The following is a 22,367-nucleotide window of genomic DNA, read 5'->3' as shown; positions in this document are numbered from 1 at the left end:
ACCTACTGAATACCCAGATCTTGGTTTCTAAATACCATTCTTCACTAAAAGAACGCAGACTCCATAAAGAAATGGACCTACTGAATACCCAGATCTTGGTTTCTAAATACCATTCTTCACTAAAAGAACGCAGACTCCATAAAGAAATGGCTGACTTGACAGGGAAAATATGGGCCTACAACAACTAGTTGAGCCAGAACATAAGGAAATGCTCAAAGAATGACAAGAACATGTCGAAGGTCACAGAAGACAGTTTGAAGGGGCCTCCGTCAGCCACATCTTTGATAATTTTACCATGAAAATAAATAGTGGTAGTAAGGGATTGTAAACCTTTGACTAAAACAGGAGTAAACAAGTCTGTGCGGATACAAGTAAACAAATACAAATTAATTAATTAATTAAATAGAGGGGAAGGAAAAGCTCTACCTAGCAGTAGCACGCTAACTGCTAAATAGAATTAGAAAATCACTATTTGGCAAGCACCAGTGTCATAAGTAGTCAAGAAAAGAACATGAATGGATCCTAAATCTGGTCAGGTGGATGAGGAGCAGGATTAGTATATAATTTCAAACAATGTCCTCATAATATACTCCTAAATGATTTTATCAATTTAAGTATACTATCCAAATTAATTAATTTTAGAGGTTAAGTTTTTGCCATTCAACATCCTAACCAAAAGACAAAAATTAACATCACCACTACTGGGACAAATCAATGTGGTGTGCCTCCTGATATGATGCACTGAGAATAGCACAATATGACTTCTGTGGAAAGCATAACGCATGAATGACAAGAAAATATCACATTCCAAATTAGGGGACAGTCTACAAAGACAGAGGAACTGTTCCGGATTGTAGAAAACAAAAGACACATGAGAACCAAATGTGCTCCTGGAGTAGATCCTGGGTCTAAAAGGAATACTTAATTATATCAAAGTTGGAATGGTATCTCTGGACTAAAAGTGATATTAGATCATTTTTAACTTCTTGATCTTTATGGATGTACCAAGATTATTCTTTTACATAAGAAATACACACTGAAGTATTAAGAGGTAATGGGGCATCATGTCCCAACTTACTATCAAGTGGCTGAGAAAAATGAATTCTAAGTGAAGAGTATATTTGATCTCTGCATATAGTTGTGCAACTTTAAAAGTAAGTCTAAACTTACTTCAAGATCACTGAAAAACATTAAGCTCTCTTATAAGACATAACTGCAGCTATAATTTGGAAGAAGATATTTGCAACACAAAACTGAGATTAGCAGGCAGAGAAGAAATTCCAATGAGTTAGTAAAACAAAACAAAACAAACAAAAAACAACAACAAAAAACCCCACCCAAATGATCCAATCCAATAGAAAAATAGACAAAACGATCATTAATTTCACGTAATTTTTTAAATGGCTTATGACATTTGAAAAGATGTTCAACCTCATTAATAATCAGAGAAATGCAAATTAAAACAACAATGGAACATCACTCATCCCCATTAAGGCTGATAAAAATTAAAAAGTGAGATAATACAAAACACCCGTGAAGAAATTCTGATCTTTTTGGTGGAAGTGAAATTTGATGTAGCTAATTTGACTGTAGCGTGACATCACTAGTAAAATACCAAGTTAAATAAAGATTATATTGGTAGATTATACCACTGTCATCAAATGTACCAACATATTTGTCAGCAGTGTGCTTCCCTTCATTTTACACCCCACCTTGTCAAATTCGGACTTGGCCACATGGCTTACTATAGCATATAAAATATGAATGGAAGTATATCGTGTTGTCTAAAAGTAGAAGCTTTTACTTGCAAGTTGTTATATGCTCCATTCTTTTCCCTCTGGTACAATCATGGTGACATTCTCATTTGGGGCATTTCTTTCAGACTGGTTCTGGATCAAAGAAGACATGGAGCAGTTCCCCAGCCCACAAATAATGAGTGCGTAACAGGACAGAGCAATAAACTTCCATTACCATAGCCACTGAGATCAGGTATTGTTGTTACTTAATTACATATCTAGCATCTTCTGACTTAAACTTACATATACTTTACAACCCAACAAAGCTATTAACAAACATGTATACTAAAGAAATGTGCAAATGTACACCAGAACATATTTTTCAACATATTGATAGCTGCACTGTTTGTAAAAGGAAAGAAAGGAAGGGAAGAAGGTAGAGAGAGAGAGAAAGGAAGGAAAGAAGAAAGGAAGGGAGGGATGGAGGGAGAAACAACTTGAATCTTCATCAAGAGGGAAATGAATAAGTAAGTTGTGGTATAGTCACACAATGGGATAAATGATCTAGAGCTACACACCTCAACAATGCCAACTCTCAAAGATAATACATCAAGAGAAAGAATTAAGACAGAAGAGAATTTAATGCATAGTTTCGTATTTTTAAAAAAGAGATAAACATATTATTTTTTAAAGCATACATGGTGTAAAAATTGTAAATAAAAGCAAAAAATGAACATAGAATTCAGGATAGAAGTTACTATGAGAGACAGAAAAAGAAAGAGGTGAATTTAAGAAACATAAAACAACTCTCACATATGATAATGTCCTATTTCTTAGCCTTGAGTAGATATATAGTGATCATTTTATTTTGTTCTTTAAATAATATACACATACATGTACATTATACAATTCATGTATAAGATATCTCACAATAAAAAACAGGGGTAGATCTTGCTGGATGAGGGGACTGTAAATTCCCTAAGATATCTAAACATCAATATTTTCCTTCATCTTATTTCTAAGTATTAATTGTCAATGCAATTAATTTAAGTTTTGTCAACATACACAGAGCATCACTTGAAGGAGAATTTTCCTCAGCATTTTTACTTAGTAGCAAAATTTCAAGCAATCCACATCATTCCTGGTGATTTCTTTAATTTCAGGGAAGGTGTGTGTGTGTGTGTGTGTGTGTGTGTGTGTATAAATAATTTTTAATTTAAAGTTTAAATCTAAAAATAAATAGAGATATTTTTATCATTTTAAATAGCAGAACCAACCTAAAAGGAAGGGTAGCAACTCACGTATTATATTGTGTCACAGTATTCATTGACTAGAGCCAGTTCATAATGTAGTGAAGATGTGCACAGATGGAAACCACTTCAGAAGGCTGTCAGAGAAATCACATGCGACTCACACACTCTTTTACCTAAAATCCATGGGGCACTTGCTGTATCAAATGCAGAAATAATGCAAGTGGGGAAAAAAATGGCATAAAGACTTGACAAAATGTGGACAGCTTTTGTTTGAGGGACCTTCTCAGACTAAGTGGAGTAATATCTTCTCATCCCACTGTGGCCGATTATTAAAAAAAAAAAAATCACAAACAAAAACATAAAGCAGATAATTGAAAGATAAGTTGATGGGACTGACCAAAAGAAAATGAATTTATTTTCTATATCAGAGGTCATGACCAAGTCCTATTGCCTAGGAGAAATCCAGAAAGGAGACCCTTCAGAGGATATTTTAAGTGAGAGTCACATCAGATTCTTCAACAGCCTCAGAGATTAATGCAGTTATAAGAAGTATTACACAGTAATACAGATGATCAAATAGGAGAAACATGTGATCAGCACAAAGGGAGAACATACAAATGACCCAGTTACCAAACAACCAGAAAAGGGCTAGTAATATTTGCTGAGAATGAATGTCTCAAGATCTGTGGTCAAGTACATGCTCAAAATGAGAGCTGGTCAGGTCAACATCTTGGTTGGTGGCTTGATTACGCTGTAATTCAGATAATAAATAGCAATTCTGACTTGGAAAGGAAATGCTGCCAAGAATTTAAAGGGCTGGATAAGGGTCCCAGATTGATCAGTTGATTCATCAATCTGCCTGTCCATCCATCCAACCATCCATCTACCAACCAATAATTCATTCATTAAATTATTCACTTATCAAACATTATCTAAACATAGAATTCTGAACTCTGAACATTGAACTCTGGGAATTCAAAAAATTGTCAGTGAATAGAGACACATTCCCTACCTTCAAAAGAGTTTGTAGTCTAGTGCAGAGTTTTTCAAACTCAGAACTACTGACGGCACAAGATTAATAATTCTTAGTTGTGAGAAGCTGTCTCGTGTTTTGCAGTGAGGTTCACCCCAGGATCTATTCACTACATTACAGAAGCATCGCTTCCTCCTCCCCACTTTTAACAATCAAAAATGTCCCCAGACACTGTTAAATGCCCCTGGATAGAAAAACAATCCTGGTTAAGAATCACTGGTCTTTAGCAGAGGAGACAAATGTGTTCATAGGTATTTGAAATACAGACTAAAAATCCTGATAATTAAGAAATATTAAACAAACAATGTCAACACAATGGAGACACAAAGTGACAGTGAGGGAGCCAGGGGACAAAGTGGAAAGAGAAAAGGGGGGGTGGCACAAAGAAGGGGAAGGGGAGACACATGCATTATTTGGTCCAAGTTAACCCACACCTAGTTTATTTAACCTCTGATTATAAGAAGCCTAAGGTATTTGAGTATTTTCAGTAGTATTTTCTTCTCAAATTTTCATTTGAGCAGGTATTAACATGTCATTGAAATATTTTCAGCTAGAAAGTGACAACCATTCACTCATTCATTCACTGAGCCAACAAACAGCTACCAATCACTGTTGCAGATATGGCGCTAGGTTTCCCAGGACATGAGATGAAAAAAATACAATGCTTTCATATGAGGATATGAAAAGTCTAATGGAAAACAATTTAGCCAAAAAATAATTTCCAATTCTTTATAAACTAGCTTTCTTGCTAAATAACAGACAATTTTAGAAGTTACTGCCTAACCCTTTCATTAACTTGCCTGCTAGCTGACTCCGGAGCTCACAGTCTATAAATGAAGAAGATACGTGAACAGTTAAGAAATTCAGTGTTAAGCACTTTGGCGGTGGTAGATAAAGACTGTGAAGGACTCCAAGAAAAGGGCTATCATCTTTGCGGATCTGGAAGGATTTTCTGAAGTCATAACACCTAAACTGCCCTCAAAGGACAAGTAGTAGATGGAATGGCAAAATGAAAAGAGGCAAAAAGTATCAGAATGCTCAAGAAACAGTAAGAATTCACCATTGACCTATGACCAGAGTGAGAGGGTTATTATTAAAATGACTTGTTTTCTAATACTCTGTTAATAGTTAGAAGCAGGTAGTTCAGTTCAATAGACACTAAGAAATAAGTAGCAATACTGCTAAAGTGCACACGCCTGCCTCCTAACAAAGAGACCTGTACATATACCCAGGAACAAGGAAACACTACTAAGAATACACTCCTCGCAAACACGCTGGATGGCCAAGATAAACTTGTCAGGTTTTTCTATTTAGTCAGTGCCCCAGCGCCTGTAGAAGCACCAATTTTGGCACCGATTTTGAAAGTTCTTTTGTCTACTCAGACTGGCAAAACACAGGCTGATAGATGGAACTTAATTAACTGAATTAATTCAATTCTCTTCTACTACATTTGAATCTGGACTGCAGAACATGCACCAAAAAACAACAGTACCAAGATCAAAGATGGTGTGTGGCTTACTGTAGGGGGGCAAATGTCACAACCTGGGGGACCTATGAAGACTTGCTGAAACTCCTCATGCAAAGGGCTTCAAGAAAATCAATGACACTGGTATGTTCACACAGCACGCTGTGTGACTCATTCATCCCTACCACAGTTGTCTGCTGCTTCTTTCACTGTCACCAGAACAATCAGATCATACCACTCATATACAGAAGGGACTAATTAACAGGCATTTGGCATACCACAGTGCATGTCACAGGAGAAGAAAAAGACTCCTAGAACTGTTGTGCACATTCACAATCAGAAGCCCAAGTGGTTAAGCATTGATGCTGGCCTCACCTTCACACTCCTCTTCCAAGCACTGCTGGATGCAATCAGCTCCCAGAGGTTTTTCAGAGCCAACATATTTGGAATCCTGCAAGTATTTGCCTGTTAAGAAAATTGATGGACAAGAAAGCAACCAGAGCTGGTCTTTTAAAATGCATAACTCTGGGATGCCTGGGTGACCCAGTTGGTTAAGCCACTGCCCTAGGCTTGGATCATGATCCCAGAGTGTCAGGATTGAGCCCGGCATCAGGCTCCCTGCTCAACAAGGAGTCTGCCTCTCCCTCCGACCCTCCCCTCTCTCATGTTCTCTGTCTCAAATGAATTAAAAAAATAAAAGTAAAATAAAATAAAATGCATAACTCTGAGTAGGCTGAGTGAGGGGAAAAAAGAGAGGAGCTACTGCTTAAGGCCAAGGATTCAAGGTTAGAGTCACCCTTTACTATGCTGACTTTATTAAAGAAAAGAACACAGTCTGTGATGTGAAGAAATATCTATGAGGTATGGATTGGACTAGCCCTTGTTCACCAGCCTAAGAATTGCAGGAGGAGCACCGTCTTATGTTTATTCATCACTGGCAGATGCTAATACATTTCTGGATCGACATTTGGCAGAAATATGAATAAACACAGAGAATTCACAATCAGATATCAGAGCTAGAAAGCTGAATACTACTGATGGATTGATTATGTTTTCGAGCTATTTAGATAATTGGACATACTAAGTACAGAGCTTTCTGCAATGATAATGGACCTGTCCTGTTGTGGTCTATTTAACAAACACTTGGACTATTTTTTTTAAAGCTTGTTTACATTCCTGTACATCCTGGCTTTATTGATATTCTGTTCTTTGAATTACAGTGTCACCCTAGCAACGCTCCAGAGAAAGTTGAGGAGGGCATTATCATTGTTAACCCATGTTTTCAAAGCGAAAGAAAGCAAACCCCTTCCACACTGAATCAAGAGCTGGTCTTTCTTTTCATATTACCCCTAAATATGCACTCACGTTTGCTTGTTGGTCAAAGATGGGAGTAGCAAGGAGAGAAATGTCTGTATCTCTAGTTTTTAAATGCAAGTATCTTCCCATGTAAGTATTTACTGCAGATCACTGCTTAACAGGCTCTTCCCCAGGTCTTTCCAGGCCTCACATCCTGCTAGCCAAGCCTCAGCTCAAATGGCCCCTCTCAGAAAGTTAGCAATGTACCTCAAGTAGATTCCCAGGGAATAGGCCCTATTTGGTTCTCTTCACAATACTTACTATCTGAATTATTACATCTTGTTGTTCTCACATTATTATATAAACTCCTTAAGAACAGAGGCCATCAGCTACCTTCCACAACATTCTGTCCCCACAGTCTAATACTGTGCCTGGGAAGTAGCTGGTATGTAATAGTTGTGTGTACATTTCATGCACTTTTAAGACTGTAGACTCTGAAGCAGAACCAGTCCTTCCTACAAAGCATGCATGGCCAAGTTGTGTCTATGGGCCCAATTTAGTGGGTGATTTTCATCCTCTTTGCAATGTGGCATCTGGTGCTTTAAGCAGCAGGATTGTGCTGGGCTACATTATTTGGACAGTCCGTTTCTTTACAGAAATGTATGCCTAGCTCAGAGTAGATTTTTATGGTTCCCATTAAAAAATTCTATAGCTCTTCTAACTTTCTAAGATCTCCCTGTTGACCACTTCACTACATCTTGCCTAAGAAAGGAGTGTTAGCATTGGCAGCCAAAAGTCTTATAGTGCAATGTAACCTACAGATGATGGTTTTTTATTTTTGTTTTTGTTTTGTTTTTTGTTTGTTTTTTTAAGATTTTATTTATTCACTTGACACAGAGAGAGAGATCACAAGTAGGCAGAGAGCTAGGCAAAGAGAGAGAGGGAAAGCAGGCTCCCCGCTGAGCCGAAAGCCTGATGCGGGGCTAGATCCCAGGACCCTAAGATCATGACTTGAACCGAAGGCAGAGATTTAACCCACTGAGGCACCTAGGTGCCCCCAGATGATATTTTTTATTCTCACTTCCAACATTCCCATAGATTCATCATGTCAATTCTTAACTAAATATAACATTCTCCTTGAAATATATCTCAGGTAAAACATGTTTTGCCCTGAAATGGTATCCACATACCCCATGAATTGTGGAGATACTTACATGGGTTTTGTATAAAGAATAGTTAAAATTCTGGGTTGGGGAAATATAAATAGTATTATTTACTTCAAAGGTATATAGCTTGATATTCCCAATCTTTAGAGAAGTGAAAGATACTTTTAATTATCAGATAGTCTCAGGCAATTCTGTCTCCTGGGTATAAGCATAACAGTTAAATTCAAATTCCACATGATTTCCCTATAATTCATAAGCTGCTTTATGGACTTGATAATAACTTATAGTTTATATTTTTGATTTTTTTTTTAAATTGCTAACAGTGAGAATGGTTAGATTGTTCAGTCTTGATTTCTTAATTTATTTATAACACTTCTTTGGTCTTTCATCTCATGAAACTTTTAGGTAGCTCTTTTTCCCAAGTAGCAGCACCATCAGCAACTTCCTTAAACAGTAGGAATGGAGGGGATGGCCTCTCTGAGTAAGTTCCATTTTGAATCTTTGCCCCTTAGGTGTTTTTGGAATTTGGTTTATTTTTCAAATGCACATACAAAAATAAAATAGTAGGAGAAGGCAGGAAGCTATAAATGCTGTTTGAAGAATTGTGACAGAGTCCCTGAACATTTATTTGTTTTGTTTTGTTTTTACATAATCAATTTATAAAAATTGTTAGGGGTTTTGGAGTTGTGGGGTGGCACTCTCTTAATCCCAGTGCTCCTTAGAACTCAGACCGAATGCCACAATTTGGGTCAATCTTTGTTATGGTGTTAAGAGGTGAGTTTCAGAATTTTGATTTTTCTTTCGTTTGTTCTCAGTAGAAGAAAAGACAAAAACAAAAACAAAAGACTTACAAGCTGACCCTGTAGAAGATATGGAACTTGTTAAATTGCCTTGCTAATGAGAAATGTTAGACCCTCTTCAGTGTTGGCTCTATACTTTGAATATGGGAATGGAATAAAAGGAAGTTGACTCAAAGGTAGAGGAGGGGTAGGTGGGAGCCACAAGGAGTGTGGGAGTTTGAAACTAGTACATGCATAGAGGCCAAGCTGCTTTTACTTGGATTATATATTTGTTTGAAGTGGTTTGTTACAGGCTTCTTTGGGGTCTGAAGTGATAGACTCGAAGGGGAAGAAGTCTGTGCTAAAATGTAGATCACAGGCACAGTGCAAACCTCAATTTCTTTATGTATAAAATGAGGATAATAGATATATTCATCTTCCAATATTGATGTAAGGATGAAATGACTTAATAAATGTGAAGTCCTTAGTGCCTGCCACAGTTAAAAACTATTGCCTATTATAATCACTGTATTATGTAAGACCCATCTGCAACCCACAGACTAACATTTAGGATTACTCCTGCTCATATGCTCAGTTAGGTTACCCCTCCTTCATGATAAAATTTATTTCTTGTGTTGCATATGCATAAAAAAATTATCCCATATTAAATGAAAATGGAATCCCTCAAAGAATTTACAGATTTAATAATTGTGCCATTTTCCTTGAAAAGATGTTTTACCCAAAGAAACAGCAATAACGAAAACCAGAAGCCATATACCAAAGTTGTTCAAATGACAACATCTGAGTTGATGTTGAGGAATCATCCTGACTTATTTTATTCAATCACCTTAGTTTTTTCTTTCCCCTAAACATCTGAACTTTACATTGGGTTTAAATATGAATCAATAGAAGATGAATGAAATATTAGTTTCATCTTTTCATCAAACTTTCTCATTTAACAGTATTTTCAAAGAATCATTTTTAAAATTACATTTTTAAGGCAATTTTCCCACTTGTATTATGTTTTTGAAGTTCATTGTTCTTGGGAGGTAAAAGATTCCAAATGCTATAAAGCAAAATGTCACACTGCAAGTTGTAGGCAAGGGTAATAAACTTGACTTTTCCTTGTAGTGCATTTCAATTAGGTACTTTGCTACCTGGGGCACAAGGATTACTGGATTTCCTTTTGCCAGTGAATCCTACAACTGTTGAATCATGTGCATATGAGTACCAATTAATGACAAATAAACAAACAGAAAAGTGTGGTCTTCAAGAAAGCAAATTATATGGATGAATAACCTTTTAAACTTACATTCCAGCAGTCTTATGAAAAATCCAGCGTATTTAATTTTTCCCATATAATTTTCCTCTCTCCTCATTGTATAAATTAAATTCTGCTTTGTTCTGCTATTAAAACATGTGAGAAACAAGAAACCTATTGTCAAGTACTTGTGTTAGCAAAGTCATGGGCTGTCACAAAACATTTTGATGTAAATTAATGGTGGTTTGTTAGTAATATTTACTTATTAGGTTACAATTTTGCTTTCAGATCAAAATATATCTAATTGCCAAAGAGCAGAATAATCCATTAGTATGAAATCAGGTCACAAGAAAGAACTGATAGAACCTGCAAGACTTCCCAGTGGAATTGATAACTGAATGATACTATGGACAAAGAATGTGAATCCCCTAACTGATAAAAATAAAGTGTATAGAAATGATTTGGTGAGTGCTGTGAAGTGTGTAAACCTGGTGATTCACAGACCTGTACCCCTGGGGATAAAAATATATGTTTATAAAAAATAAAAAATTAAAAAAAAAAAAAAAAAAAAAAAAAAAAAAAAAAAAAAAAAAAAAAAGAAATGAACTTGTAAAGCACAAAAGTCAACGAGCAAAGCAGCTTTAGTTGAAAATGAAAAAAAAAAAAAAAAAGAGCATTTTATGATTTGCATGAGGGATTAATATTTAAAAAAATCTCTTTCCAAAAGATGAGGCATCTGATGTAATTTTGTATCTCAGGATTATAAGATAAAATACACAATGAAAGTTCATCTAAAAATTTGCTTACATAAGGTGATTCACAATCATGTAATCCTTTCCAACTCATATAATTGCAACATTGGAGATATTAAGCTTACAAGTCTCAAATATTAAAATTGTGGAAGATTCGGGAGCCCACTATATATCTAATAAATTAGAGCAGAAAAGTACTGAAAGTATAAAAACTTTAGAAAATATACATTGTTGCGTGCAAATGAAAATATTAACTCACTTCTCTAACCTAGCCAAATGACAAAAATCATACAATCCACATATACAGAGAGAACAAAATTCTCCATGACTTACTCTTGCCTCTAAAAATATAAACATATATATGTTTTTCAGATTCTCCAAACCTCTATCCTCAGGTCAGAGAAGTTGACTCATGATGATTTAGTTGAGTCAGGTTCACATATAGCACTTTCTCAGTTTGTAAAGCACGTTTAATTTTCCATACAATTTGATTTCATATTTAAAATAATCTTATGAAATAGCTGGCATCAGCAGTAGCAGCATCATTTAAATGACAGAGAGAAATGAAGTTGGTTGATACACGGTGACTTGTCCAAGGCCATGAAACTAGGAAGAGTCAGAATTTCTCACATCAGGTTTTCATATGCTTTCACTGTGCTGGAAACATAAATACAGACATATATGCACAGGTACTTAAATAAGATGTATGAAATTCTAACTTAAGTTTCTTCTTTCTTTTTCTGAGCTTCCATTTGGAATGTTGTTGTACTGATATACATGGGCATTTTAAAATGCTTGATTTTTATACTAAATTAATTTCTTTTTTTGTAAAACTTTCAATGAATATTGTATGAACCTGAGGCGAAGATACAGAATCAGTTTTAAGATTATTTTGCATAACACATTTGCACAATGTAAGTAATACTACCCAGAAGGGAAAAGAGCATTTGATAACATGGTGCGCTACCTTTCAGGATTTCATCTTTGGCCTGCTCTTGGTGTCCTGTACAACCTGCAAGGCCATCTTCTAAAATTTAAATGTCTCACACACATTAGCTGAGGGAATGATGAATTCCATTTCGAAAAAAAAGTACAGTGGGTTTCAAATGCCACTTCTGAACCATTCCTTAATTGCCTATCTAAGAAAAGATTCAATTGAAAAAAAAAAAAAGATAAATTTAACATTGAATAGCTGGAGAATACTTAGATATGTAGGTGATACTGAATATCTTTTAAAAACCTTTTTAAAAAATATAAGCGTGTCTAATTGTATTAACCATGAACTTTTATGAAAAAAGAAGAAAAAAAAGCTTATCAATTTTTGGCATCAAGAGAAAAAATTCTGCCTTGGGGCAGATTCTTCCTTTTTTATGCAAAATAGGAGGGCTGGAGGCAGTATGTAGGAGGTAGGCTTTCCTGTCTGAGGCAGTCCATCACTCACTCTTCTTTTCCTCTGCCTCCAGAACTAATACTCTTAACTTGGATGCCTCTATTGTCATTACTAAAAGGAGAGGTAAGCAGCTGAATACTCTAACTAGCTTAGGTTCTCACAGCATCCCTACTTTTCCTTCACAGAACTTACTTAACACAATTTCCATGACATAATTAATTGTTAATCCATCTGTTTCCAGATGGGATACATGTCTCACTACTGTAGCTCAAATAAAGAAGGCACTCAAATATCTATCTGTTCAGTGAATGTTGTGAATCATCTTAATAGACACTTACACAACATCTGCTTTCTGTTTTTTTTTTTTTTAAATTGAAACTTCTTTTTAACTTGTAACTCTTCTCCCTATCATCATCACCACCACTGAGTGTATTCTCTGTATCTCACTCATCTTTTACCCCTCCCTGCCCATGGTAAATGCTTATAAATATGGCATGAATGACGATTCTTCACACTGCATAGATGGATTCTAAATGTTCTTTATGGGTCCTTAAAAGTGAGTTTTAAAATCCCAAACTACCCTCCTCAGGAGTAGGGTTGATATTTTTTAATCTTGGATTGTGTAAATACTGGTCTGAATTTAGCACTTGCTCCCTCAATACAGAGCTAGTCTTAAAATATTCTCAGCCAAAAATACTGTTTAAAATCAGTTCACACCCCCTACAACATGGTCTTGGGGGAATCTTAGCTTCTAATTCCCATTCAGCACATTCTGTATCACTGAGTCAAAACTAAGCCTCTAGTAAATTGTGCACAAAGGAGACCTAAAGGGGTGATTATTTCATTTTCTGCACTTTTCCCAATTACTATCTTCCCCACACAGTCAGGGGTACAGTTCTCTGAAGTGAAAATGGCAATGTCTGTACTTCCCATGATTTAGAAACCCGTGTGACCATAATGCTGGTTTGCATCAACTCTCTGCTTTGCAAGTAAATTCTCATTCTTTACCAGCTTGGTGGTTAAGCCTCACAGTCGGTGAACTTATCAAAAGTGAGCATTACCTTCCTAACTTAACTTAACTCCACCTAAAACTTACCCTGGGGAGAGGGACCTGGAAGCTATTTGCAGCTGGAAAGATACTTGGAACAATATCCATGCATGGAAGTTCAGAAGTTTGGTTAAATGCATGAACATCATTATTCAACATTTTTAATAGTCCTAGATATTAGGCTCCTACTGTGTGTCACTGGTACTATGTATGTAATATCTCTTTTAATTTAATCCTTTAAAACAAAGTTAAGAGGGAATATTATAAAGAATGGGGAAATTAAGTACATTTCTAGAGCCCACACTGAGAGAAAAATGTCAGTGTTGAGAGAACAAGGATTAGAATGTATGTCTGAATGACTCCAAAGCTTCTATCTCTTCCTACTTCACACCTGTTTTATATATATCTAGATATCTATATATCTATGTCTAGATATATAGATATTATAGCACTTATTTCTGTACATACACCCCACACCACCACATGACTGATTTAATAAGCATGGGTGACTATCACTGCTACTTGATTTCTATAAGCCAGTAGTCTTTAAACTAGGTTTCACTTTGTGAATCCTTAGGCTCAGGGAAAGAATATTGTTGGGACTAGAAAGAAGAATGGATAAGAAGTGCCTGCAGGTAGGAGCTGGGCAGGCAGTACAATTCTGATGATTCATAATAACAACAATGACTAGAATTTCTTGAGCACTTGCTGTATGTCCAACATCAATATAAATGCTTTTTATACACTACGTCAATTAATTTATAATGTACATGTATGAGATGTCAAACCCTTCCTTCACTTATTCTCCAACTGAACAAATATTTAGAGTGCTTAGTATGTTCTAGGTACTCCTCTAAGGACTAGGTAAACAGAACTAAACAAGCCACAGAAGGACCTTGCTTACCTTCCATGTGGGGGAGACAAAATAAACAAGGAGACAGATAACTGAACCAAATAATTTAAGCTAGTGATATATGCTCTGGGAAAAATTAAACAAGGTGATGTACCAGACGGTAAATGTGAAAGAACTGTTTTGTTGGTCTGACAAGGGAATGGTGGCAGCTGAGCTCAAGTCTGAAATTACAGGGAATGAGCCACAGGAAGAAGAGAAAAGAGGGCTTCAGGCACAAAGCCATACGGGGAAAGTAAGTTTCCTGTGATAGAAAACAGAAGGAAACCCAATACCGTTGGAGCTGGGTCAGGGAGAGGACAAGGCTAAATCTGTAGCATTACAGACCTGGATAGGGATTTAGTTTATTCTGAATGAATGGGAAATCATTAGACAGTCCTGTGTAGATCAGTAACATTATCTGATTTACCATTTCAAAAGATCATCTGTCTATTCAGCAGCCACCAGTGCTAGAGGGGGCAAGGAGGTATGCAAAACTGAAAACAGGGAAGAGGAGGGGGCACAGAGGCATGGATTTCCATGAGATGGTGATAACTTGTTCTTGAGTAGTACCTTGAAAATAGGTATTATTATTCTTCCCTTTCATAAGAGAGGAAATTGAGACTTTGAGTGATTTAGTGATTCACCCAACGTTCCATGGGTACAGGTCTGGGGGCTAAGATCACAGCCTGGTCTGTCTCCAGAACTCAAATTCTTGCTATATTGTCTCCCCTAGTGGAAAAGAAGAGAGCCATTTCTGCTCCCTGGATGCCTTTTGTACAGAGTATCCCATCAAACCAAAGAAAGTAGCGTGTGGCCACAGCAGAAGTTTTGCATATACCAGGTAATAGAAGTTAACAGTACTATTAGAACATTATCTCCATTTACTGGTTAATAACTCAAACCTAAAATAATTTCAAGTGTACAGAAACTGCTTTTCTTATTTATTCTCCTCTCCAGAAGTTTCTCCTAATCAGAGACAAAGGGTAGCCTGATCTTTTAGGTCAGCAGATGTATTTGTTCTTTACATTTGTTGTCCGTTATCACAAGAAGAATGCAGGGTACTGTACAGTTACCACAACTATAGAGAAAGTTGAATATAACTGACTCTGAGAAGTCTTCAGTTTAGGAGAAAGAAATGAATTGTGCCTGAAAAAAAGCACATGACCCAACTCTCATCATTTACACTGATGAAGGCTTATAACCTCTAGATTCATATTCTTCATTTCCTGTGCAGTGGTCCTTCAACTTCTCAGCCTCTAGGTCTTCTGGGTTATACCCTTTTAAACCTCAGTATCCAGAGCTGGCTGCACAAGTCATTGACCTCTATGGTTCTCATAACCAATCTCTCTTTCATTCTCCTATGTGAATGATTCTTTTCTGCAAGTACAGTGCTTTCTCTAAGCCTCCAAGAAACAGTTAATGCTGGTGATTAATTCCCCTTTCCTATATACTCACTTCAAAGACACTCGCCCTTAGTGGGTTCCATAGTTTATTATCTCTTCTTTGAAGCCAGCAAAGTTTAGTTTGCTTTAAGATAATAGTTCTCTCTCTTGAATATTAATGAAGAAGCTCAAGTTTAAAACACATTAGCCTAAGTATCATAAAAAGCAATTGAGGCTGCATAATAACCTCAACTTTATTCTGATACATCATTTGAACCAGGAAGTATTACTGAGTGCCTACTGTATGCTAATCACTATGAAGTATATTTTTAATTTTTAAGGCTTTAGAGTTAAGAATTGGGATACATATTTAATTGGTAATTAAATGTATTGTATAGTAAATACCAAATGAAGGGTATGAACCATTACTGAAATCATCACAGGGAACTCTTGATGGAATTGAGACCAGATTGGGATTGTCAAGGTGGATGGGAATAGGGTAGGGCAGGCACTATGAACTGCAACCTGGATCCCATCTCTCTTCTGATTAAAAAAAAAAAAAACCTCCAGTTAGAGACAGTATTTCCCTGCAAGTTAGGTCATGTGACTATATTTTGGTCACTGAGATGTGTATAACTTTCATATCAAGCTTTTAAAGGATGATACTTGCCTTCTACCTCCTCTCTTTCTCCATCCAAAAAGCTGGAATGTGGTCACAATAAGCTGATAAGCTCCTCTAACAATGCAGAAAAAAACAGCACTTCTAGAATATGATGTCACAGTCAGATAGGAGTAATCCTTAATGAATGACCTTATGGAATCCCAACTTCCTGGACTATCTACCTACCTCCAGATTGCTATAGCAGAGTTAATGCAACTTTTATATTGTTAGAGCCCCTCCACTGCATTCTTTTGGTTTATATTGACTCAGGCTATCCCATAACTTATAAAGGGAGATGAGGCAGACAGCTAATGTTCACTAGTTTGTATTTAGATAAGTAAAGAAGGTGTTAGTAGAGTGAATGCATGTCAGGAGTTAGGATTACTCAAGCTAAATAAGATACAAACCGTATAACCTAAGAAGCTATTCAATAAGACAAATAATTGGTCAGAGGACCTGTGGACCTCCACCTTGGAAGAAGAAAAGTCAAGATGGAGAATACAGAACAGGAGAAAGTGAAGAAGGAGAAAAGAGAAGGAAGAGAAACAGGAGAAGGAGAAGGTGATGGTGGTAAAGAATTATTTCGAAGACCTCTGTATACAATCTACAATGTTTATAGTCGGAGTTTGCGTGGGGGAATTACTAGGTTCCGGAACAAACAGCAGATGATAAAATCATTCTTACCAGGTAGTTCTCTAAGGTACTGCTACAATCAGATTCTACAATGCAATGTGTTCAAATTCTGAGTAAAAAGGATTTCTTACAAACAGAAACATTTCATTCCTGTTTGGTTTGAGAAGTGAAATAATGGTTAAAGAACTCAGGGGAAATGGTAGGAGACAAGCTTGCAAAGCGATTTGGATGTCAGAAAAGGGTCTTGGGCCTCTATAAAAAATGAAAAGCTCTGGAATAGTTTCTTGGGATAGGACTGGCAGAATCAGAGCAATTTCTTAGAGTGGTTTATTAATCTAACAAATCTTTATTGAAGTTTTACTACATGGCAAGCATGTTGAGATTAATTTGATTGTGGTCATACAAAATGGATAGAGACTTCTCCAATAAAATCATCCTCATGTCAGAAGACAGTGAGTGAACATTCTGAGTAATTAAAAATTTTGAAGCTCTAATAATTAAAAATTAAAACTAAGTGTTTAAGAAGGAGTCATGATTATTTTAACCTAAAATATTATTTTCAATAACCACTGATGCTACAAGATAAGTCATGTTTTTACAGTGGCTTCCAGTCGCTACTGGGCACATTTTCTTATGCCCTGGTTCATAATGGGGCCAATTTCTATGTTGGGTTCAAGTGTGAAGCGCACCCAAGCCTTTTGTTTAGGAAATATGCAGCCTCTACAAAGAAGACATAAAGAGACCACTTTATCTCTATGTCTCTCAGTCTTACTTTTACATTCTTTATTCTAATGCCTTTGCTGTAGTCTCTACAAGTGTCAGTTCATCAGATGCCTTTAACAGAAAAAGGTAGGCCACAGCTCCTGTTGTTAATGCTAGTGATCCCAGTAGGTCATCTGAAGAAAGAAACACTGGGATGGTACAGTGGGTTGGAGTGCTCTCCCAGAATTCAAGTCTACATAAAACCTCAGAACGTGACCTGATGGGACAGTAAGATCTTTGCAAATATTATTAGTTAAGATGAGGTCATAATGGAGTAAGTTAGAGCCTGAATGCAACAACTGATGTATAAGAAGACACACAAGACACACAGACACAGCAGAGGCAGAGACACAAAGATGTGAAGATGTAAGCAGAGAATGGAGTGATGCATCCACAAACCAAGGAATGCTAAGGAATGCTGGGAGGCACCAAAAGAAACAAAAAGGCAAGGAAGAACTGTTTCCCAGAGCCCTCAGAGGGAATGCTGATTTCAAACCTCAAGGCTCCAAAACTGTGAGAGCACACACTTCTGCCATTTTAACCAATCCAGTTGTAATAATGTGTCACATTTGTTACTGCAGCCTTAGGAAACCAAAACAAAGGTGTATAAAGGATTGACCTGGACACTCCCAAGAAAAATAAGTTTAGCTAATGATGGGTCAGGTATGCTACATGGGGGTTTGGATACTATAGCAGAGATGAAAATAAAGGGGCTAAATTCAGACAGAATCAATGCATTTTTAATGTAAAAATTTAAAAGACTGCTGACATTAGATACTGAGAGAAGGAAAAAGTAAAAACATACTGAATGGGGACTGGGATAGAGAATTCTGAGCAGAGAATTAAAAAGCTCCTCTGAAGATGTGGACCTCCTTTGAGAGAGAATGAAGATGGAGTGCACTGAGTAACAGAGAGATGGGCTCATTCTGAGATTTGAGGTTCAATATTTTTTAAGGCACTCAAGTATTCTAAAATTCAAAAAATAAGAAATAGTAATTTTAAAAATAGTGTTTGCTTTTTAATATTTTACTTAACAGATTGTATATTTGTAGCAATGCATTTGAAGATAACATCATACTTCTAAGTAAGTTTTTAAAAATGTTAGCTCCAGGTTAAGGTGGCTCAGTTAGTTGGCTCAAGTCATGATCCCAGGGTCCTGGGATCTAGCCCCACATCTGGCTCCTTACTCAGTGGGGAGACTACTTCTCCCTCTCACTCTGCCTGCCACTCCCCCTGCTCTTGCTCTCCCTCTGTCTCTCTCTCTCAAATAAATAGATAAATAAAATCTTAAAAAAAAAAATGTGAGCTCCAGGTTAAATAATTCTCTGGCCGTGGGCCTTAGGCTCTATCTACCCTCATCCAGCATGGACCTGTTAAAGACCTTTCTCCCCAAGTCAAAGTCAGGCTGTTGTCTCTCTTTGTGCTCACTTCTATCTTTCAACCACGCAACCAATTGAGAATGGGTAAGAAAGAGGAAACGTGGCTACTATGTATGTGTGTATAAAACCGGCTCATTTTTCTAGGTCACCTTACAGAACTGGAAACCTTAGTTGGCAGTTAGAGGCCAAGCCACAGTGACCTTAAATAAGGATTATTATTTTTTAATAGCTCAACTTGATCAAACATCAAAAATTTGTTTTGGTGCCAAAAGTGACAGCAATGTTTTCCCAGGATAAAAATGTGTTTTTAGACAACAGCTGAATGGGAACTTGCATTAGCAGATAAAGTACTAATCATCTCAACTCTAGGACAGCTGTTCTTGTCAAAGACATATTCCTAAATAAACAGAGTTCAGTGGTGTACTCACAAATAGTCTATTCATATGAGAAAACCAATCACAGGAGATCATTCAGGAAAATTGGCAGTGTCTGGCTAAACGAGCTCCAGGCCTCTGCCTACCTGCGAAGTGAATCATTTGTTATACCCTGAGAAGTTACAATCTTCAGCTCAGGGCAGGGGTCAATAGCAATGCTTTGTGATGGAGGTACACGTTTATGGCTATATGCGCTCTCTACCTGGTCTATGAATAAAAAGACAGAGCTACCTCAGCATTATCATTCCCCTGACCTTCATGAGTGGAGCTGTCCCAGCAGGGGAAAAAAACAGCAGGGGAAGAAGAGGGAAAATTAAAATGTTAAAAACTGTATTATAGCTCGTTTGTGACCTTTAAAAAAAATTAGAAGAGAATATTTGGTTGGAGTGGATACAACAAAGTCTGACAGCTGTATAGTTATAGATTTTTTTTTTTTCCTGAGTGGCTTTCTACCAAAATCTTAAACAATAAGCAGACCCTGCATGTTTCTTGCTGGCTGACAGCCAGAGAAAATTCAGAATTTTGATCAGTGCTTAACTACTGAAAGAAATTTGCCTTGAATTTCAGAGCATTCCTCTCTTCTGTAAGCTATTTGCAGGGTTTGTCAAAGAGTCAGTTCCCATTAATAAGGCAATGCAAAATGCTGCAGATTCAAAGTTAGGTAACGATACTCTTTCCCCTAAACGTCCGTGTTGGTTTGCTAAGTGAATTCAGCATGACAAGCAAACATCTGAAGCCACCTGTGTTATCATAAGAATACTTCAAGAAAATCTGTGTTAGAAATGATGGCAAGTGTCAATATATTCCCACTACCTCGAGCATTCAAATTTAAAAACCAAAATATGATTGTTGTTAGAACGGTGTGCTGAAGCCTGAAGACACCGTGTTGCTAGTACAGGATGAAAGAATTTTATTGCCCCCAAGAAAAGGAGCCCTGAGGTATCCTAGGTGTTTTCATCCTTGAAAACAAACAAACAAACAAACAAGGAAACAAATCCTCCCAGGATTAAGTAATTATTTCTTCTGCTCTAAAAAAAATGATCTTTCTATTTGGTGGAGTGGGAAGAACACAATATTTTTTTTATGTCTTCACTTTCTTTGACATCTTTGGGTAATCAACGTTTGGCTCATGCTGCTTACTTTAATTCTCAAACATTTTATTATCTCTCTTTACTCTCTAAAGGTTACTGATACATTTACATGGTTGTTTAATTTCCACCTTTTTATGGGTTAGATAATCACAAACAAATCTGTTTAACATCTAGGCTTAAGCTCAAGGAAAGGTAATTTGAAATAATATTTTTGAATGATGGACTGACCACACATAAGAAACATCATTATAGGTCAGTCAAAATTAATATGGAGATTATCAGGTGCCAAAAGTTCTTTTGCAGAAGCTGCAGAATACGTTTGCAATCTGACTTTGTGGGATATCTATTACAAATGAGAAAAAACCTCAGTGGTTTTTGCAGAATCCCATTTTCTTAATAGGAAATTGATGAATGACAGCATCTGGCAGGAAGAAAAAAGCATATGGTCTAACTAACTCTTTCTATAGAGGTTAAAAACAGCTTTGGAATTTCTCTGGTTGCCGTTATGATTGACAGACCATCAAATAAATCATTCACTTTTCTTCCCCCCTCCATTGGTCCCATGTACTGACAAAGACACAGGGGGGAATCGGCAGTGTGGTGCATGAGAAATTAGACATGCAATGCCCATTGCCCATTAACATAAATGGATTTTTTTGCACCTAATTCCCTACACACCATGCAAAAATCTACCCGCAGGACATGGAGTATGCATGTTTTCTTGTTCTTTCTATTTATAATTTTTAATTATTAATTTCATATATAATTGGTTTCTTCAGAGAATGAAATGCCTAGTAGGCTATCTAAAACACTGTTTCAGAGTCTTGGGGCTTGATGTTGCAAAAAGATGGGCTGATACTGAACAATGTTATGGTATGTAATACAAACAATGAATATTAGGCTGAGAGGTCTTGCATGGAGTTAGGCTAATTAAACAATTCTCAGTGTTTAAATCTTGCTACCTTCTCCAAGGTATACTGCCAATCATGCCATCTTGGGGGATTGCTCTGGTCTGCCCTCACATCTAGGCTCACTTAATAAATGAAACCCTCACAGAGCTTATCAAATATTTTTGCTATAAAACTAAAACTGTTTTGGTGTTTTCAACTCTATTTCTCTCTCTCTCTCTTCCTTTTTCCAAGTCAGTTTAAATACCCACATGGGAACAGTGATAAAAGGAGGAAGCTTGTCTAATTATCACATGCTCTATAACCTCTTCTTCTTCATCTGTCCAATTCCAACCCAGGCTCTGTTTGTATACTTCCAGTGACTAGAAATTCACCATCTCATGAAGCATCTTATTCTGTTATCAGTCAGTTCTATAGGGTGGCTGACCTCCAAGGTAGCCCCCAGGATGCTCCCCTCCTGGAATTTTGGCTCTTGCCTATTAGTGACCACCTCCTGCCACTGAATTGGGTCTACCTCTATAACTGATAGGATACTATGGAAGAGACGGTATGTGACTTCCAAGACTGGGTCAGTTGGGAGAGATCTAACTGTACCAAATTGCTATCTCCAACTTGTGGAGAATCCAGCCTGCACAGCCTGAGGACATTCAAACAGTCCTAGGGAGAGGGCCACAGGTCGGGAGGCATCTGTAAAGAAACAATGAAGATTCCTGCCAACAACCAGCAACCATATGCCAGCCACGTTGGTAAGTCACCAAACCTTAGTTAAGTCCTAAGAAAACCACAGCCTTGGTCAACAAATTGACTACAACTTTGTGAGATACCCCAAGCCAGAACCACCCAGCTAAGGTACTCCTGACTCCATAATTCACAGAAACAAAAATAACAAATGTGTATTTTTTAAAAAAGGTATTTAAGTCAAGCAGAGAAAGACAACTATCATATGATCTCCCTGATATGAGGAAGTGGTGATGCAACATGGAGGCTTAAGTGGGTAGAAGAAGAATAAATGAAACAAGATGGGATTGGGAGGGAGACAAACCATA

Source organism: Mustela nigripes, chromosome 12 (assembly GCF_022355385.1).
Source record: "Mustela nigripes isolate SB6536 chromosome 12, MUSNIG.SB6536, whole genome shotgun sequence".
Lineage (NCBI taxonomy): Eukaryota > Metazoa > Chordata > Mammalia > Carnivora > Mustelidae > Mustela > Mustela nigripes.
Note: the sequence above shows the minus strand (reverse complement) of the source record.